The sequence below is a fragment of the Athalia rosae genome, chromosome 1 (genome assembly GCF_917208135.1).
Source record: "Athalia rosae chromosome 1, iyAthRosa1.1, whole genome shotgun sequence".
Taxonomy (NCBI): Eukaryota; Metazoa; Arthropoda; class Insecta; order Hymenoptera; family Athaliidae; genus Athalia; species Athalia rosae.
In genome coordinates this window covers 22,434,332-22,451,369 of record NC_064026.1, presented here as the reverse complement: position 1 = coordinate 22,451,369, position 17,038 = coordinate 22,434,332, and the positions used below count along the sequence as shown (strand labels likewise).

Here is a 17,038-nt window from a genome sequence, read left to right as displayed (position 1 = left end):
GTTCGAGGCTTACACGTGAATAGTCTTTCAGATCGTTCCTGCGCGAGTTGCAGAATATAATCGTAGACGATCCCGAAAATGATTCATAAAGTATCACCTATATCTCCGAGCGATTCACATATAATTTGATGATGGAACATTTTCAATTTTGCATATGCTGAAAAGTGAGCAACGATTAACGTGAGATAGTAATTAAGGGTAATAAAATATCAAAAGGTGAAATCGCATCGACCATTGTTTAAAATAATAAAATAAACTATAATCAGATGCGTGGTTTCTGATGATTATAAATCAAAAACCATTACAACGGGATGAATCGTGGAAGGAGGTAATTTATCGATGTCATCAACGCAGCGACGCTATCTCCTGCATTTATTGAATTTTAAGATCGACTTTTAGATCGATTACCCATGTCGAAACGTGCTTACGATTACGGTGGGAAAAATTGAAGGGGTTAAAAAAAAAAATAAAGGGCAAAAGACAAAGTGCAGGCAGGTAGGTACGCTGGCATTACCTACGCTTGAAACAGAGATCGAAGCGATTCGAAAGCTCGCGGTGTTGCTGTTGCTGCTGAATTCGAGTCTGTTCGTTGTCGCGTATATATTATGGTAGCGAAGCCTCCTGGACCAAAGAGAGATGCAATCGCGACGGAGTTTATCGCGATTCTCAAGACTCGCGGTCGCTTGCCACACCCAGCTAGCTCGTGTCTCGTGCGCTCCTTCAGCGTCCGCGCGTACGTAAACGATGGCAGGTCCTATAAATACGTCAGCACAGGCGCGTCCACTCGCGTCTAAGAAAACGTCTCGCGGTTACGGGTGCGTGAGACGTTCGCGAGGCGACTCGTCGCGACGTGGACGGCGTCGCGAAGGCGGGATTCGCGGCGAGCTTTTCAGAGACGACTTATTCTAGCGTAAAAAATACACCGATCCGCGGATGCGACCGTGATCGTAAAAGCGAAATTTTCCTTTCTTCGCAAAAATTTCAGAACGGCTACGAGCTGCGGGAAAATTCATACACCAAATTTGGGTCACGCGCATCCAAATGGTCCAGAGAATAGTCTTATTTTTTTCACTTTTCAAACCGACCGAGACATTTGGAACCGAATTTTTTTCTTTACAAGTCAAATTTGCCGTGCGAGAATATCTTGCTAGATTAAGCTGGCGAATTTTGACGATCATATTTCTACGTTGGGTGAATAACAGAATTTCAATAATTCAGAACTATGTATAGGAGTGAGACAAAAAATGAGAAACATCAAGTTTCATGTGCCGTAGCTTGTTACGATTATTCGCACTGTGCCTACGAAATTTCAGAATTGTACACGAGATTAGAATCGAATTACAATTTTCAAAGCTGAATCATGAACATTGAGTATATATATGCACAATGTATTTCGAGGCAAACGACGTGGAGACTGATCTTAAAGATATTTCGCGAAAAAATATTCAGATTTGCTTCGCATCTGCACGAGTGTAAACGAGGAATGAAAACCTGAGTTCAAGTGGTAATCCTCATGGAAACGAAGCGGATTAAATGGCCATTCAATTGTTTCTGAATCGTTGGTAATTTAGCTGCTGCCTCGGTACAGTCGACTGCAGGGATACAACGTGATGTCCTTCGTTTATTGGTTGCCTGAATGGAATCCATACCCGGACTCGGTACATATCTGCGTTAATTGCTTTGTTTTTCATTCAGCTCACGCGCTTCATCCCCCATAATCTTAATTAACGATCTGGAATCTGGCGTACAGAAATAATTAAAACCTATCGGGATGAATTTTGAGAACTACTTGTATTCTTCTCGCGTATGGTGTCCATCGTATCCACTGGAAATAGGTTCATCGAGTAGTGTATAGGCATACTTCACCCATAATTATATAGATTAGGGTATTAATAGTAATTAGTTCTTAATAATCGACTATTAGCTGCTATTAACTTTCTCCCCAATACCTTCGAACGGTTGATTGGAAATTTAATACTCGGACGCATCTATGAGCCCATATCACCTTACCGATCTACAGAAGCGTGCGTTATGTGGAGTTATGCTACTGGAAAAATTTTACAACCTTTCCTTTGTTGCTTTAGAAATCCTTTTGTGAATTGACCGCATATTTTTGTAACTTTTCCAAATTTTCACCGAGCTCAGCTATGTTTTTTTCCCCCCTGAGAGTCGAAGTTCGATTAACGGTCCCCTCTTAGAAAAGGGTATGTATAAAATTTTATTGGTATTGAAGAATTCAAGAACACCAATTTCTTCCTCCGAAGAACGACTCGCAATTAGTCTTAATTCGCTCCGTTGCATTCAAATTGCGCATTATCCACCCCCGATCATTGTCTTTCATCTAAAACTCCAACAATTGTAGTTTCGGCGTCCGAAACCTAGACTGATAATGGTACTGCTCACATGAACAAAAAAATAATTGACAAATGGAAACAGTCGAGTTTGTTTCTCGCGGAAGAGGTAGAATCTCTATCAGACCGATTAAGTTAGGCGTGGAGTATTTCTTTTTTTCTCTTCGAGTGATCGAAATTTTTGTCCCTTCGCTCCTACCCTCAAGTTCTCGAGTAAAATCCCAAATCACATTTCCCAAAATCATCGTCCCACCTGCTCCAATACGTCTCTTTGGTAATCGAAGTGGGCCGTTTCCTTCCATTTCCGAAAAAGGCGATTCCCAGGCCGATAGTAATCTGGAGTACAAGGAGCAATCCTTCGGGTGAGCGTATTTATGGAGATCTTTTTGTGCCTGTCTCCGTTAACCGTCTGTGATATCTGTCCGTTTGCCCGTCCACCACACCACATCCCTCTATCGGATCCTCCGCATATAGAATTCGAAGTAATATATTAACCCGCTCCTTCAAGAACCGTAAAAAATATCAACACTGCAGTGGTTGTCCGTTTGAAACATGGATTCTTGCGAATCAGAAAAAACTGTCCATCCGATTCGCTGATTTTCCAAAAGCTAAATGTCTTTCTTCTTGCCGTCAAGACGTTCAAGTGTAGGTTTTATTTCCGATGCAGCCACAAAAGCCGACGTTACAGAATTTTATCCACGGTCGCTCAGTGACTCAATTATAGTTATAGAAAATAGACGCGATCAATCTTCTATGTACGTGAAGTGGCTGCAGAGTACAATAAATAGTATATAATCGAAGTAAGAAAAAATGAACAAAGAAAACCGAAGACTATTATAAGAGGAAATGAAAGATAAACTCAACAAATGGTAGGAACGAAATGAGAACCCCTAATCCAGATACGTTGCTTACATACTAGGACAATCGTAATGAAATCAGAGCAGGGCAGCGCTCCGATAAATAGTTCAGGAGGCATTCCCCAACACGTGACTCAAGTCGGCATTACACACGTCCCGCCCGCGCCGCTCGTTCCACGGAATAACGTGTCTAAATAATGAATGAAGGCACATGCATGCAACGATTGTCAAAAGACAGAGTTGGGGGAGGACCGAGCGAAGTTCCTACACACGATCCTAGGCGGTCGATCGACGCGGTGTAGGTTTATGCGGGACACATTCGTATGTTTCGGTACCCGTACGACGGACGGGTCCGGTAGATTTCCTTGGAGATTATACGGTTAGAGGTGTCGCGGTAGAAAGGAAATCACTCGATGCAACGATTCCTTCCCCTTTATAGGAACAATTTAACCTTACTTTATGGAGACGTAAAAGGTAATCTTTTATTCCCGATAGAAACACCTCCTGCGAGGTAGAAAAGTATATCTTTCGAGGATTCGGAATCTCTTGAAATTCGGGATTTCGATTGATCGCAAGTCTCTCTTTTCTCCATTTCACGTTCTGACGGTAGCAAAAGCTATTAATTTTCTTCGCTCCCGGCGCCCCATTTTCGAGTTCACCTTTTAAAACACCTGAATCATATCGGCGCGGATATCGGCCGTGAAGAAGCCGGATTAGAGAGATGATTCATAGCGGCCAAAAAATTGATGCTAACTTCGGAATATTGCATTTGACGTTCTACCGGAACTACAAAGAATGTCTGAGAACGCGTGTGTAAGGGAGACCCGACGATATGGTCTCTGCCGAAGACATTACTCTTGCGCTGTATCATAGCAAAGATCCAATCCCGAGAATTCGAGAGACGTTCGCCTCAGGAATATTGCGCGTTGTCTCATCCTCCCGCTCTGCCCACGTTTTTTATACACCCCGACTTTTTCTCTTCCCGATTCCAGTTTCTCGCAGTCTTAAGATACAGCCAGTGAGACGACTTTTGGGACGCAGAAGGGGCAGAGGACGGAAGGAGGGAGATAAACGTTTTCGGTTGCCAAAATCAGACAACGGATAGAAGCAATTCGGGGTGACGTTTCGGAGATAGCTGTAGGTGGTTGCCGCTGGTTGCCGGGTGATCGAGCAATATATACAACCTCCTCGTTTCTGCCTTGGGGACTTCTTCCTATCGCTCTTATTTATCTTGATACTACGTCAAAAATTGTAGTATAAAACAGTCCGAAGTACAGTCTAGATGTAACTCGCCCTCAACACCGGCAAACTCGAGTCAGCGCCGAGGAATTCGGCAGTTGGTTCATAATTTCGAAATTCCACTTCACTAATTTTCGTCATACTTCAGGAGTCATTTCTCCAGCCTCGCCGTCGAAACTCTGATTGCCGAGATACAAGACGAAATCGGAATTTCCGGTATCCCATAGAGGTAGACGATTAGCAATGAATAGCGAATTTCTGGCCTCGTGGTATTCACGGGTTGAATCACCGTGTTTTTTCGCAGTATAAAATGAAAATTGCGTAGACCAGTAACGCGTGATAAGAATTAATCGGCACATTAGGAAAGTTTTATTGAAATAGCGGGAATATTTCATTGCTTGGCGTAAAAGGGCTATTAGATTTCCACCCCAACGTTGTTACGGTGCGCGCAAGGTAAAAGGTATACCTATACGCATAATATTCAATCATCTCGTATGCCTCATCTCGTTGTTTCAAGTATCCATTTCTCTGTCCCTTATACATATTTCCGTTTTTATCTTATCTCCTAAACTCTTTACACCAGAATCGTTCTAATATTTTTTTCAAGTTGATGCGGAACCCGCGCGCCCGTTATTCCGTTTGCACCTATCGCGCGACATTTTGCCTCGAAAATTGATCTGCCGCGACATAATTCACCCGGATCTGGATACGAATAATATCGCCCACATCGCGCTACCCATAAACTTGCAGCCAATTTCATTTTGATGCAATTTCCCTTTGCAACATTCAGCGAAATTTGCGCACAGCTCCCCTTCGGTACACGGAGCGGATATTAAATTTTTCAAAAAAGTAAAAGCGCTCTCCCCGTCGCGTTTATTAATTACTAATACTTAAACAACCAGCGGCTGTTGACCGTACTTAAGCGAAATTCATTTCACTCGGCATCTTTCTTATCGTACCGCCCCTCGCACGATGGCTGACCTAACGCGAGTATTAAAGTTAAGCCGAAATGAGGCTGTGTATTTATCTCTAGTTTCCCAACGCTGCATCGTTGCACGGTGCGTTGCGTTACTCTACATTCGGTAGACAACGGAAACACACACACACACACACACAGGCGCGCGATACGCGAGACTACGTTACACGTCCGTGTTCCACCGTTCCACGAACGCTTTCCCCTTCTCTTATTTATGGTGGTCCCGCGTCTACCCAATGTGTCCCGGGCTCCGTGAGCCCCTGAATTCAACCCCCATGAACGCCATGTGGAATCTGCCCTCAGTCCTCTGCCCTCCGTTCTCAATCCTCCGCCCTGCGCTCTCTGCGCACGGTCCTTTACTACACGAAGAACTTTTTTTTTTCACACGTATGAATATTAGAGAAATAAAACTGCGAAGATGGGCGAGCTTCTGGACCATTTTTCTTTACGATTTAAGTTCAAAGCTGCAGATGTACTTTTCTACGTTTCACAAACGATTTGATTTTCGTAGAATAAATTTGACCGCCTGGATGCGCGCTGGTTTCTCACCATAGTTGATACAAATTTTCGCATAAACGGACAGCTCGTATTTCATCAGATGATTTTTCTACGTCTGCACGATGATTGGTTGAATATTATCAGAGGCCATCAATTGAATGAGATTAGTTTATTTTGCAAATAATCTCTTATTTTCGAGATCCGTAGACGATTCAACGAAAATGTGACTTTTCATCCGATGTGATGGAACGTGAATTCTCAGAATCGGAGTATGAGCACTCAGAGTGATTTGAAATGCCATACTCGGTTGAAGCAATTAGAATCGATTGACGGAGAGCCGAGTGCAGAGGGGTGCTGAAAAATTCTACTACAGCATCCTGCGGTCCAGAACGGTACGTGTCAATCTCTGGAGTTCGGAGTCAGCTAGATGTATGTGTAGCTTGTCGTTGTAGCTGAGTCTTCGGATGATAAACCTGTACTTGTAAGCCTAAAATAATAAACCTGTTGTTACTAAATCTGAAGGTAACCAGTAGCAAGAAGGTTGCGGCGTATCGAGGCGAAAGCTCGAGGTAAACCAAAATGTAAGTAGGAGGCCCACCCAGCTTCCCAGGGCCTTGTCAATTGTCATTTTAGAATTATCTCTCTCGCAGTTTTTCTTCTCTACATTCAGCCGCTGCTCTCGGTGGACCAACGCGACGTGCTCCACGTTACGACCGAACGAAAACTCGAAAATGCGATGAGGGATGCGACGTTGGTTATGAGGAACACGACGAGGTAGAAAAAGTACAGTGACCGAGAGAAGACAAAGAGAGGCTGGATGAGGGAAAATAAGAGGGTGAGAAAGTTGGGGTCGGTCGAGCAACGGAACGTATCAAGGGAGTGAGCAGAGCGGTGGTGGTTGAGGTGGTTGAGATCGTGAAGGATGGTCCTCGCTTCTGCTCCAGAGGATGAAACAGCGCGGTGAAGCCCCTATATCTGCGAAAGCTGCCCGCGCTCTCGCTCGCAACGTGATAAAATATTTATCGAGCTCTACTGCCTCTCTTTATTTTCTTATTGTTACTTCCCTAATCTATACTAGATGTTGTCGTATACTTTTTTCCCCATCCATTTTTCGCCCAATCATCAATAAGTCAAGCGTTATTTATGCTCCAGGTGAAGTTGGATTATGAGTAAGAAAATAAAATTCTGAAGATCACTAATGATTTCCAAGAATACGTGACTTTCCTCGTGTAATATTGTTCGAAATTGATCTCGAATGTCATGCAACATCGATCGTACCTTTTTTTCCGCTTTTCAGCCCGACGTGTTTTAGGTTTATACGGAGACAGGAGGGACGTTGGGGTTTTTCGGTCACGTCCTGTAAATTTTTCGTTGCTAAATTCTGCACGGGTTGGTCGAGGACAAAAGATTTCTATTCGTCTCTCCGAACAGTTCAACCGAATCCGTAGGTGGTTGCAAATCGTTCTTTTAAGCGGGTTGGTATTTCCCAGCATTCATTTTTGTTTCCTGCCAGCTAAAATGGAGTAATTTCCACTAACGTACGCCCGAATACATTTTTATATCGGGATAAAAATGGCGCCAATAAATACAAAGCCTCGTGCAGTAGGTGCTGGAGACTTTTGGTCGAAAGGGTCCACGACCCATTTATAATATCCAACGCCGCGCACTTCTCTCAACGATATTTCACAAGGATCATAAGAGCTCTCTAAATGTCGTCATATTTTTTTTTGATAAAGGTGTATGGGTGTAGTCCGCCCGGCAACGGGACGAGGTCCGAAAACTTGGCAAATGCCCACCCAGCCTTCGCTTCTACGAGACTTCCGTTCTCGATCCTGATTCTCCCCCGCACGAGTCGTAGATATTATACCCAGATATATACGTAACCTTGTTCTAGGGCTGTTACTTCGTAATCTCGAGTGTCGTTCTTTCTCATCTTATATATATTTTGTCCTCATTACTTTTTCGCGCGAAGAAAAAAAAAAAACCTCGACCGAAGCACGTCATCGCGGCGTATACATAGACTCCCGTCAGATAACGTACGTTCCGTTTAAAGATGCCAACGGTTAATTGATCGAACTATACCGTTACCTAGAATGTTCAATATATCTGTGCTAGAACTAGGTGAACCGAGTTTAAGAAAAAGCCTCCCTCGCTTAACGCAAGTTGCTCGCGGCGAATGTTTGTTGTTGGCTCTCACATATGGGGCGAGTCGCACTCCGCACTGTCTCCGCTCTTTATATATCCAGCTAACGCGATCAACCAGTTATTCCGGCATTTAGATATAGTTTCTCCTCTTTTCGACTGTTTTATTTTCCGTACAGTGGAATGTGATGTTCGTTTACAGGGTTGAACTGGTCTGTTGGAAAGAGAAGGGAAAAAAAAATTGAATCTGGAAGTCGAGGTCCGTGATCATTGATCTTTTTACTAAATGATCGTGAAATCTTCTTCATTCATAGTTTGATCCAATCGTCAAGATGATCTTCCAGATAGTGCAACATTGACAGAGATAAGTAATTAATAGCCAAACCGTGTATTTTGCATTTCTCAGATAGTTCGTCGTCCATCTCACTTGCCTCGTTGTTCCTAATGACGCGATAGCGTTTTATCGTTTTGATGATAATCTGGGATCTTTATTATGTCCTAAGCGAGTAAATAAAGCCCAGTTTCCTTTCATTCGAGCCGCAACTTTTACTTTATTCCTCGTGTCTTGGCCTTTTTTGTTTCTAACCGTGACAGGGTGGAATATACTCCAGCTGGTACTCAGAGATAGAAAAGAAAGAAAGGTGAACGAACCACCACTTCGACTTAACACATCCTTCGTCTTACGTACCTTATAATATCCATGATGTAAATGCGCTCGAAGAAGGAGCATAGAAAGAGCATCACTTTATCGGCCAGTATGACAAACCGGAGCCCAACTACGGTTAATTACCGAGCGAATCGAAGCTGAGATTTTGTCAGCGAGGATGCGGAGTCGAAGATTCGGTCCGCCGAGATAGCCGATCGACCGAAGCATCCTTGAGGTCTGTCCATTGGTTAATGTTTTATTCGTATGGTCGTTGTATTTTCTTCGCGCCTTCGGCTACGCCGCACGAGTTTGGAATAAAACATGTTATGTCACCGGGCGCGGAAAGAAAAGGCTCTTTTACCGTTCGCAGCTCCTGCGTCCTGCATTTCAAGGACTAGACGGTGGGATCAAAGGCGAACTGATAAAGCAGTAACAGACGTCTTTCCCCCGAGAAAGGTGCTAATTATTTTTACGAAGTACTTTTTGTTTTTCCGTCCCTTCGTCGTCGTTCGGCCTACTCTCGATCTCGGCTTTCATGCGCCGCACCTCGCGACCGACTCGAATTATCATATTAACGCAAAGCTTTCTTAAATGCTATAAAAGGTGTGGAATAAAATGAGGGACCGTCGACAGCTCTTGCAGTCTGGCTGAAGATTTTTTTTCACATACTCGCGTCTTGCGACGGCTGATAGTTATTCAGTTGTTATACCGCTGCTGCCGCTGCCGCCGCTGCTACTGCGGATGCGAGGTGGAGTCGTTCTGCACTTAACGGACGTTGGTATCATCTTTACGACTCGCCTACCTCGAGATATTTTCGCTGAATCCCTCCCGGCAACAATACAGAGCCTATTTATATTCTGCGGGCAAAACTTGTCCGCAAGGGGATTTTGAAAATATCAGAACAGGCATTAGTGGATTATTGGTAAGCGTTGGGGTGAGAGGGACATTGATATTCAGGGGCGCGATATGAAATTTAAATATTCCTTCCGACGCGACACTATTGTGGGGCTGCTCGATTAATACGAGGCGTGTTGAATATAATTGTTAAGCTTCCGAAACTGACGTGCGATAGATCGTGCGGGGTTAATTTATGCCTGTTTAGTATAAATTATATTCCTTTCGATAATTATCGACGATGGCAAAAATATTTTTGTCCGAAGAACAATGCTATGAATTTCGCCGAGCCAACAAACTACCATAGAAACTGCCCCACAATGGCGATCGTACACCACGTACCGTATAGGTGCGTCACAATGGCGTCACGTTAACGGACGTTATCCGAATGAAAATCGTGAGAACAGTATTTGAAAACTAAAGCCTCTTGTCGGACTTGATCCTCAGACATATTATATAGATATTAAATATAATGCTATTTGCTTTAACGGAAAGAAAGAAGTTGTTGTACCATGAATAAAACTATTCTCCAACACCCTCGCATTCACGATTGCAGTGATTTGTTGTCTCGGAAGGATCGCTAGGTTGATTTCCAACCGGTATGGCGAATGAATGACGAACTAACTCTCTTTGTTCGAAATTCAAATTAAAAAGACCAAAAAAAAATTAACTGCGGGTAACTACAGAGTTCAAATTATCAAAGCGTTTTGCATGATATCGTAATCCTCTTTATTATTCCCACAGTTTGACTTTATTCGCACATAACACAGCCGATTGTTGATCGTTGGTATGGATTCTCAGTTCCTCTCGATTTTTCGAAAACTCGATAAATTGAATCCTTTGTTTGGGCTTCCCACTGAAACCATATTAAACACTCCAAGCTTAGCTTCAACCCACTGCCTACGAAATTCCCCGCTACTGATCCATATAATAGCCTCTTGGCAGACCATCTTCTGATCTCAAGCTCCCCCCTGTACCTTTATTTCGTAAAAGCACGCAATTTTCAGAATTCATTTTAGTCCACGGTCGATCCTCCTTGCTTTGCCTTTTTTCCCTCCCCTTTTTCATTTTTATCCGACTGTTTTCAAGTATTTCCACGTCCAGTCGAGTAATTGGCCACTTCTGCTTCTCGAGCCTGAAGCTTCGGTTGACATTTCCTTACCACAGGCTGTAAATTTACGATCAAAAAAATTCGCGAACTTTTCGTCAATGACATTCTCACAGCTGACTACGTTTATGCCCGTATGTTTGCTCACCAGCATGAGTTTTACGATTCGGAAAATAAGAAAATTACATCTAAACTCACCGAGTTTTCTTTATTCTTCATGTTTTGAATAATTCACCGCTGACTCACTGCCGTATTTTTGCTTTTTTTTTCCCCCCAACGTTTGTCCCCGTACGTATGTATAGTTCGAATCGACTTTACTACGTATAAAAGACGCGACTATACACATTGCACGCCCACCGATGGCTTCCGGGAACGAGAAGTGCTCCCTCTTCGACGTCTCTGCAGCGCCTACGGAGGCTTTTACCCAGGGAAAAGCCCGACGCGTATTGATGCCTTTTATTCCGAAACCAAAGCGTCTAGGCGTTAGGCGTATTAAAGCAGCCACGGCTTTACGACGCCACGAAACACTCGGTGTCTTTCTATGTGATACATATACAATTCTCTGTTCTTGGTACACCAAAATCACGAGTAAGTGCTTCACTGACTCGGACTCGTTATAAGTGATACCGTCCACAACGCGAATCAATGGAATCGCGATCGATGATTCGAATATTTCAGGTTACTTATCGAAGCGGGGTTACTCAGCTATGATCTTCATTACGTATGCGGCACTCTACCTGTTCCATGCAACAAACCAGACGCAGCAAAAACGACATCGGGGTGGCGTACAGTACGCATATGTACTTACGTAACGTACGACGTCTGTTCCATGTATACACAACGGTGCGCTCGCAGTTCACCAGGCGAATCTATTTACAGGTGCAATTATTGTCAGCTGCATCCCTTTGTGTCGATAAATTTTGTGTTGCATGCATACGAATGTAGAGAGTCATAGGTGAGTTGGGTACACAAGCGCACTTACGTATACTACTTAAGTGGATATATCTGTACGCCGGTAGTCTCCTGGCATAGTAAGATCTTCGACGCGTGTACCTGACACAGCCTTTGTGGCTGTATCTTCTTATTACATGCACCAGTGCACTTACGTCTTCTTGCCCTCGAGGAAAAATGAAAATAAAAGACCGATACCGTGCGCCGTGCAGGGTACGGTACACGTATAGGGGGGGGGGGGGGGGGGGGGGGGGGGCGGTAACGTTATTATATAAGCACGCTTCGGGGCAAGGTGCGCCGACCCGCCTGCAGGGTATTTCCGAGGAGACGATAGAATTGATTTATACTCAAATCGTTTCTATTCCAGGCTTTTATTTTCACGAGGGAAAAAAGCAACGCTTGTACAGTTTTATACGTCACATGGCGGATACGTGGAAATAGATTACGTTGAAACTCTACTAGCGAAATGTACCTCGTTGAAAAAGAGTGGATGATGATAGCGATCCGCATGAATAAGAAAAAAAAAAAAAAAAAGAAACGAGGGGAGCCGATGTTACGGCGTATCGTACGGAACCTCGGAACTTTCAGCTTTGCCGGTTGAAGTTTTAAACGAGAAAAGTATCGGTCATTCCGAGGCGGAGAATCGCGACGGAACCTGCTGCAGCGTGACGATCGAAAATAACGTGAAACTCGGAGTACCTATACACTCTGCGGCGCAACTGACCACCCCGAGACTTTTCCCGGGACAAGTTACGGTGCACCTGCACCCCCGAGGAGCTGAAGATCCCGAGCTAACTTAACTCGACTCAAATCGAGAGTCCCCTCGAATTCCGTTCATTCGCAGCGCGTAACCCGTTAATCCCATTCTCCACCCCATCGAGAGGAACCGCTACTCCCGGCCTGCTCCGAGCTCTAACTCAGCCCCCTAAGAGCAGCGACCAGTAAACCAGTGACTATAGTAAACCAGAGCCGGCGTGTGTGTGGTCTAGCTCCAGCAACCGTTACCCAGCCTGTGTAGCAAAGGCTGCGAACGTTGCTGAAACGTGCTCAAACTTCGCGATTCTAAGCTCAAAGTTGCAACGCGAGCAACCGATCACTACGAGGATAATTAGCCTGGGATTTAAACCGACGAGGATTGTGAAAACGTTGGTCGCAGACTCCGTGTCTCTCACACCGCGAATGCTTTCTTTGCTCCGGAATTCCCGGTGTCTATAGCTGAATCCCGAGGATAGCCGTGACCGTATCCGTGCGATACTCTCGGGATCGAACCAACGTAAGCTTCGTGAATCAAGGCTGATCGTCGCTTTGGATAGATTTGGGAGTTGAGATTGAATTATTCCGTGTGTATGTACATGCGTACCTTGCGGTACTGGATTTTGAAAGCAGCGCGTGATCGGAAAATCGTTATTTGTGGTGGACGGAATTGAACGTATTGTGCGTACGCCGCGTCGTGATCATAGAGCGCGTGGGAGATTGATAACGCTTGTATCTGACCGAGGCGCTTAGATTATCATCTTGTTTATTGCTTCTTTCATAGGACTTGTATTCTTTGGAACTCATGGCGATAGACGAACATCGTGATCTTTCGAACGAAGTAATGTTTTCACTTCTATACCGAGACGCGTAGGAATTTTTTTTAATCAAAGTCGACGCTACGGTGTATCGATAAATATAAAAAGTTCAAGTCCTTTTTAATTAAAAAAATCGTGAAAGGCTATTCGGGGTCTATGGGGTGTTGCGAACTCGTCGAAGGGAGTAAACATTTTGACTGAAAATAGAGGGTCAAACGTCCATTACTTTCCGAGGTAGACGAACCCTTCATTACCCTCGGTTTCGACGTTCATCCGGTCGTCCGACTCTTGAAGCACGGAGTTTATCCCTCGACGGCCACTTTTAACGTCCCTCACCGTCGCCCAGCTTCGCGATATATAGGATCCTCCGTGACTTTATCTCCTTCTAACCAGTGGCTATACCAAACAAGATAGATCGCAGTGGAGTTGGCCAAGTGGGGGCATTAGAATCCCATAAATTGACTCGCGGGTCACCGATTTTCCGTTTTCGGGATGATTCGATTATTCGACCAAGGAGAATTTACGTTATAGACTTTCACCGCAAGCGGAATAAATATGTTATTTTCAACCTCGCGATATCTTCATCATATTTATTGCACGTACAAGGGTCGTTTAAATACTGTCGCCAAATATTAGGCGTATTACAAAGCAAATGATAAGCCGGGGATGAAGATAAATCCAGAGTTTTTTCCACGCGATCATAAACGGGTCAATATTCGCGTATGATCGTTCGAAACACGCCCTATAAAATACTCTCATATATCCAACCGAATCACACGTCCAGAAACTGACTGGGACCAGGGTAAAGTAATGGCGCTGTCGCGCATAAACATGTCCAGCGCTGCTCGATTTATGCGACTACATGCAAACGCGTTGCCCCGCGGTCGCTGCGTTGACGGGGGTTTCCTCGGGTCGTCGACGTCTTCCGGATAGAAGGCGTTAATGAAAATCGTCCCCTCCACCTAGAGGGTGTGCCTAGAGATATTTCTCCAACGTTAACGTTGACAAAATCGTCAGCGGTATTATTCGATTGAAATTGGTTGGCTACGTCAACGCTTTTTCCTTGTGATTTTCTCGGCTACCGCGGTCAAAGTATATCGACGAACGAGAGCGGATGCGACGAACGGACTCCGGTCAAAGTCGTGTTCCAACAAAACGGCGGAGAAACGAACAACCCAGTCAGATAGACGGGCGGACAGACGGAAAAGCTCGACGCAGAGGCGCCAGGACACTTTCGCAGGGGGGGCCGTCCTCCCCGTGTACTTTGAGAGTCTGCTCCCTGCAGCAGCAGAAGCCGCATCATGGGTAGAAAAGTGGCGAGAGTACACGAACACGTTATACTCGAAGTGCATGTATTCGGTATACTCGCCTCTACCCACGCGAGTACGGAGGCGTGACGGGAGAACTTGTAAATTAAATGATTGAATTAGCATACTGCTGGTGTGCCTGGAAAAGGGTATCTTCATTTTGCTCCTCACTACGTGGAGACGCCTAAAGTAATTTCCAGAATATTATCGATCGGCGCAATTACGGTTAGACGTCGTACGTTAATTTCTGTTACACGAAGTAACGTGATAATTGTCATCGGTAAAAACTCGAAAGGTAATAATTTCACGCGATGCATTGTACTCGTTGAATCTTCCATCTCGCGTCGGTGATTATTTCGCAGGTTTTGAAAGACACGTACACGTAACGAAACAATTTACTGGTTTCAGATGTCTTCGTGTTCTGCAATGATATCCGACAGGCGTAGGATTCGAGAGCGTAACTTCGTTAGCATCCAATGAGCCGGGCGCCGCCCCTTTCACTGCCAATCCAATTTCTCCACAATACCGCATAAATAGTGTTATCCAGTTAAGTGGCAATATTCCACCCGTGTAGCTCTCTTTTTCCATGTTTCCCTCTCACTCTTTCTCTTACGCTATAAACCTCGATGATCTTCCTCTTTCCCTTACCCCTCTTTATTCCCGGCCCCCATTTCCTGCGGCTCTCCTTCTCACCCGCTATCTGATATTCATTACGCTTTCCGCTATTTCCGCAAAGCTAGGTCGTACCACCTACACCGCGCCGCGGAGCCGGGATGACTTGGAGTTCATTTAATACAATCTGAATTATAGAGATCTCTCACAATTAAAAGCGACGCTCGAGATCTTTTACGATATCAGCAAATATTTTCAGCAATTACGAGATACATAAATTACAAAAAAATTTCCTTCGGTTCTATCGTCTCGATTTATCAATTTTTTTTTCATCTCCGAATATAGGGTACAACGGTACGAATGATGATACACGGTGGGGCAATTTCATTCTTATAGTAAAATATTAATCTCTACGGACGATTAAACTTTTGTCTGATATATATTATTCCAAGACAAAGTACCGTGTGGGAAAAAACAAATGAAAAAGTATTCCGCTCTTCATCTTATCACTCTGTTAGCCGCGCCAAAAGTTAGGAATGACTCTCCATGACTATGTAAAAGAGAATTTCTCGGAACGAGCCACTGAGGTAAGTCTCACATCTCGCATTAGCCCTCATTAATTCAAACTTTGGAGATTATCGAAGTCTGGAATAAACTAAGCGAGTCTTAGAAGTCAGCTAACCTTTATGCTACGATTATACAATGTTTTATACCTCGAACGCGACGTTCAAACGTTTGGAATACCGCGAGTTCTGGATCATTTTTTTTTTATTTTTGTTTTTTTCTCTTCACATCCATCTGCAAACGCCTTCAGCCGAGTGTGTAGCTGACGGGAAATCTCGTTCGTGTACCTATCGATCCAATTTCTGGCTCCTCTCATTGTAAAACAAACGTAACGCCCGGGAACATGTCAACTCCAAGAGGAAAGGGAAAAGACAAATTGAAATGTAAGAGCTATTGACAAATCGAGGCAAAAGGAAGTTTTACCGGGTGCTGCGCGTATAACTCTTAAATCTTCTTATCGCGTATCATAACAAACTTTCCAAGTGAAGCGAACGTGAACTCCCTTTTTTCAAATTGATACGCGATATCCTGTGTAAATTTCAAAGAGCGAACCGCGTCGTGTTATACACGAAACTGGGAGTTCCGAACCCCCCCCTGCGATTAGTCGGACCCTCATAAATACGCGTTGAAACGTGAACCGCATGCATTCTCGACGATTTTACTGCTAGGAAAATTTCTCCGCGACTGTAATCTATCGCCTCAAAATGTAGCCCTGAAAAAGTCGGCGGTAGCAATTGATGGGAATACAACTGCACCTTTTTAGCGGGCTGTAAATTTTCGTGAAAAACGTGATTTTCACCTCGGCTGTACCCTCGTACCCTTGACGACATTATCCCCAAGATCTAGAATTAGCAGCTCGATGTTTCAGCCGGACGGACTAAATCACGCCTATAGGTATACCTCAGATTTTGCCGACATCCGTTCTCCTGGCGGCTGATCGATATCGTAGGAGAAACCCAGCCCGGCGTGACGAACAAACTCGTCGGCTGTGGTTGCACACGCACACTAATTCGCGGAACGTCAGACCGACAACGAGTACATATCTTCGGGGGATTATTATGCGTAGGTAGTACGAATCGCGAACATTCTAATACAACACTACTGTGGTATATTTTAATACAGTAGTGATGGTAAATCGTATCACACGCGAACGCGGGCGATAAACAGGCCTCCCAATGAAACATGAAATCGGATGGATCGGATTCGAATTTTCACGTCCCAACTCCACCGCAGCCCACCTTTTGAAAATATTTTTGGGCCAACGGTTTGATTTTGGCTTCGGGAAGAACATTATCGTGACCCATTTTGCTTCGATGTAAGAT

The 17,038-nt window shown here is 44.3% G+C and overlaps 2 long non-coding RNA genes across 3 annotated transcripts; one reads left to right on the top strand and one right to left on the bottom strand.

Annotated features, from left to right (window-relative positions):
• The first annotated feature begins 789 nt into the window (after positions 1-789).
• Positions 790-7,094, top strand: LOC125502284. 2 transcript variants are annotated; one of them, XR_007280181.1, is made up of 3 exons: positions 790-6,313; positions 6,444-6,502; positions 6,572-7,094. It is a non-coding gene; the product is annotated as an uncharacterized LOC125502284 (long non-coding RNA). The 2 variants fall into 2 exon arrangements; XR_007280182.1 differs by having other exon boundaries at positions 790-6,350.
• A 3,214-nt stretch (positions 7,095-10,308) lies between these two features.
• LOC125499822 lies at positions 10,309-11,421 on the bottom strand. The gene is made up of 2 exons (XR_007276831.1): positions 10,910-11,421; positions 10,309-10,771 (listed from the first exon to the last, which is right to left on the bottom strand). It is a non-coding gene; the product is annotated as an uncharacterized LOC125499822 (long non-coding RNA).
• Positions 11,422-17,038: the final 5,617 nt, after the last annotated feature.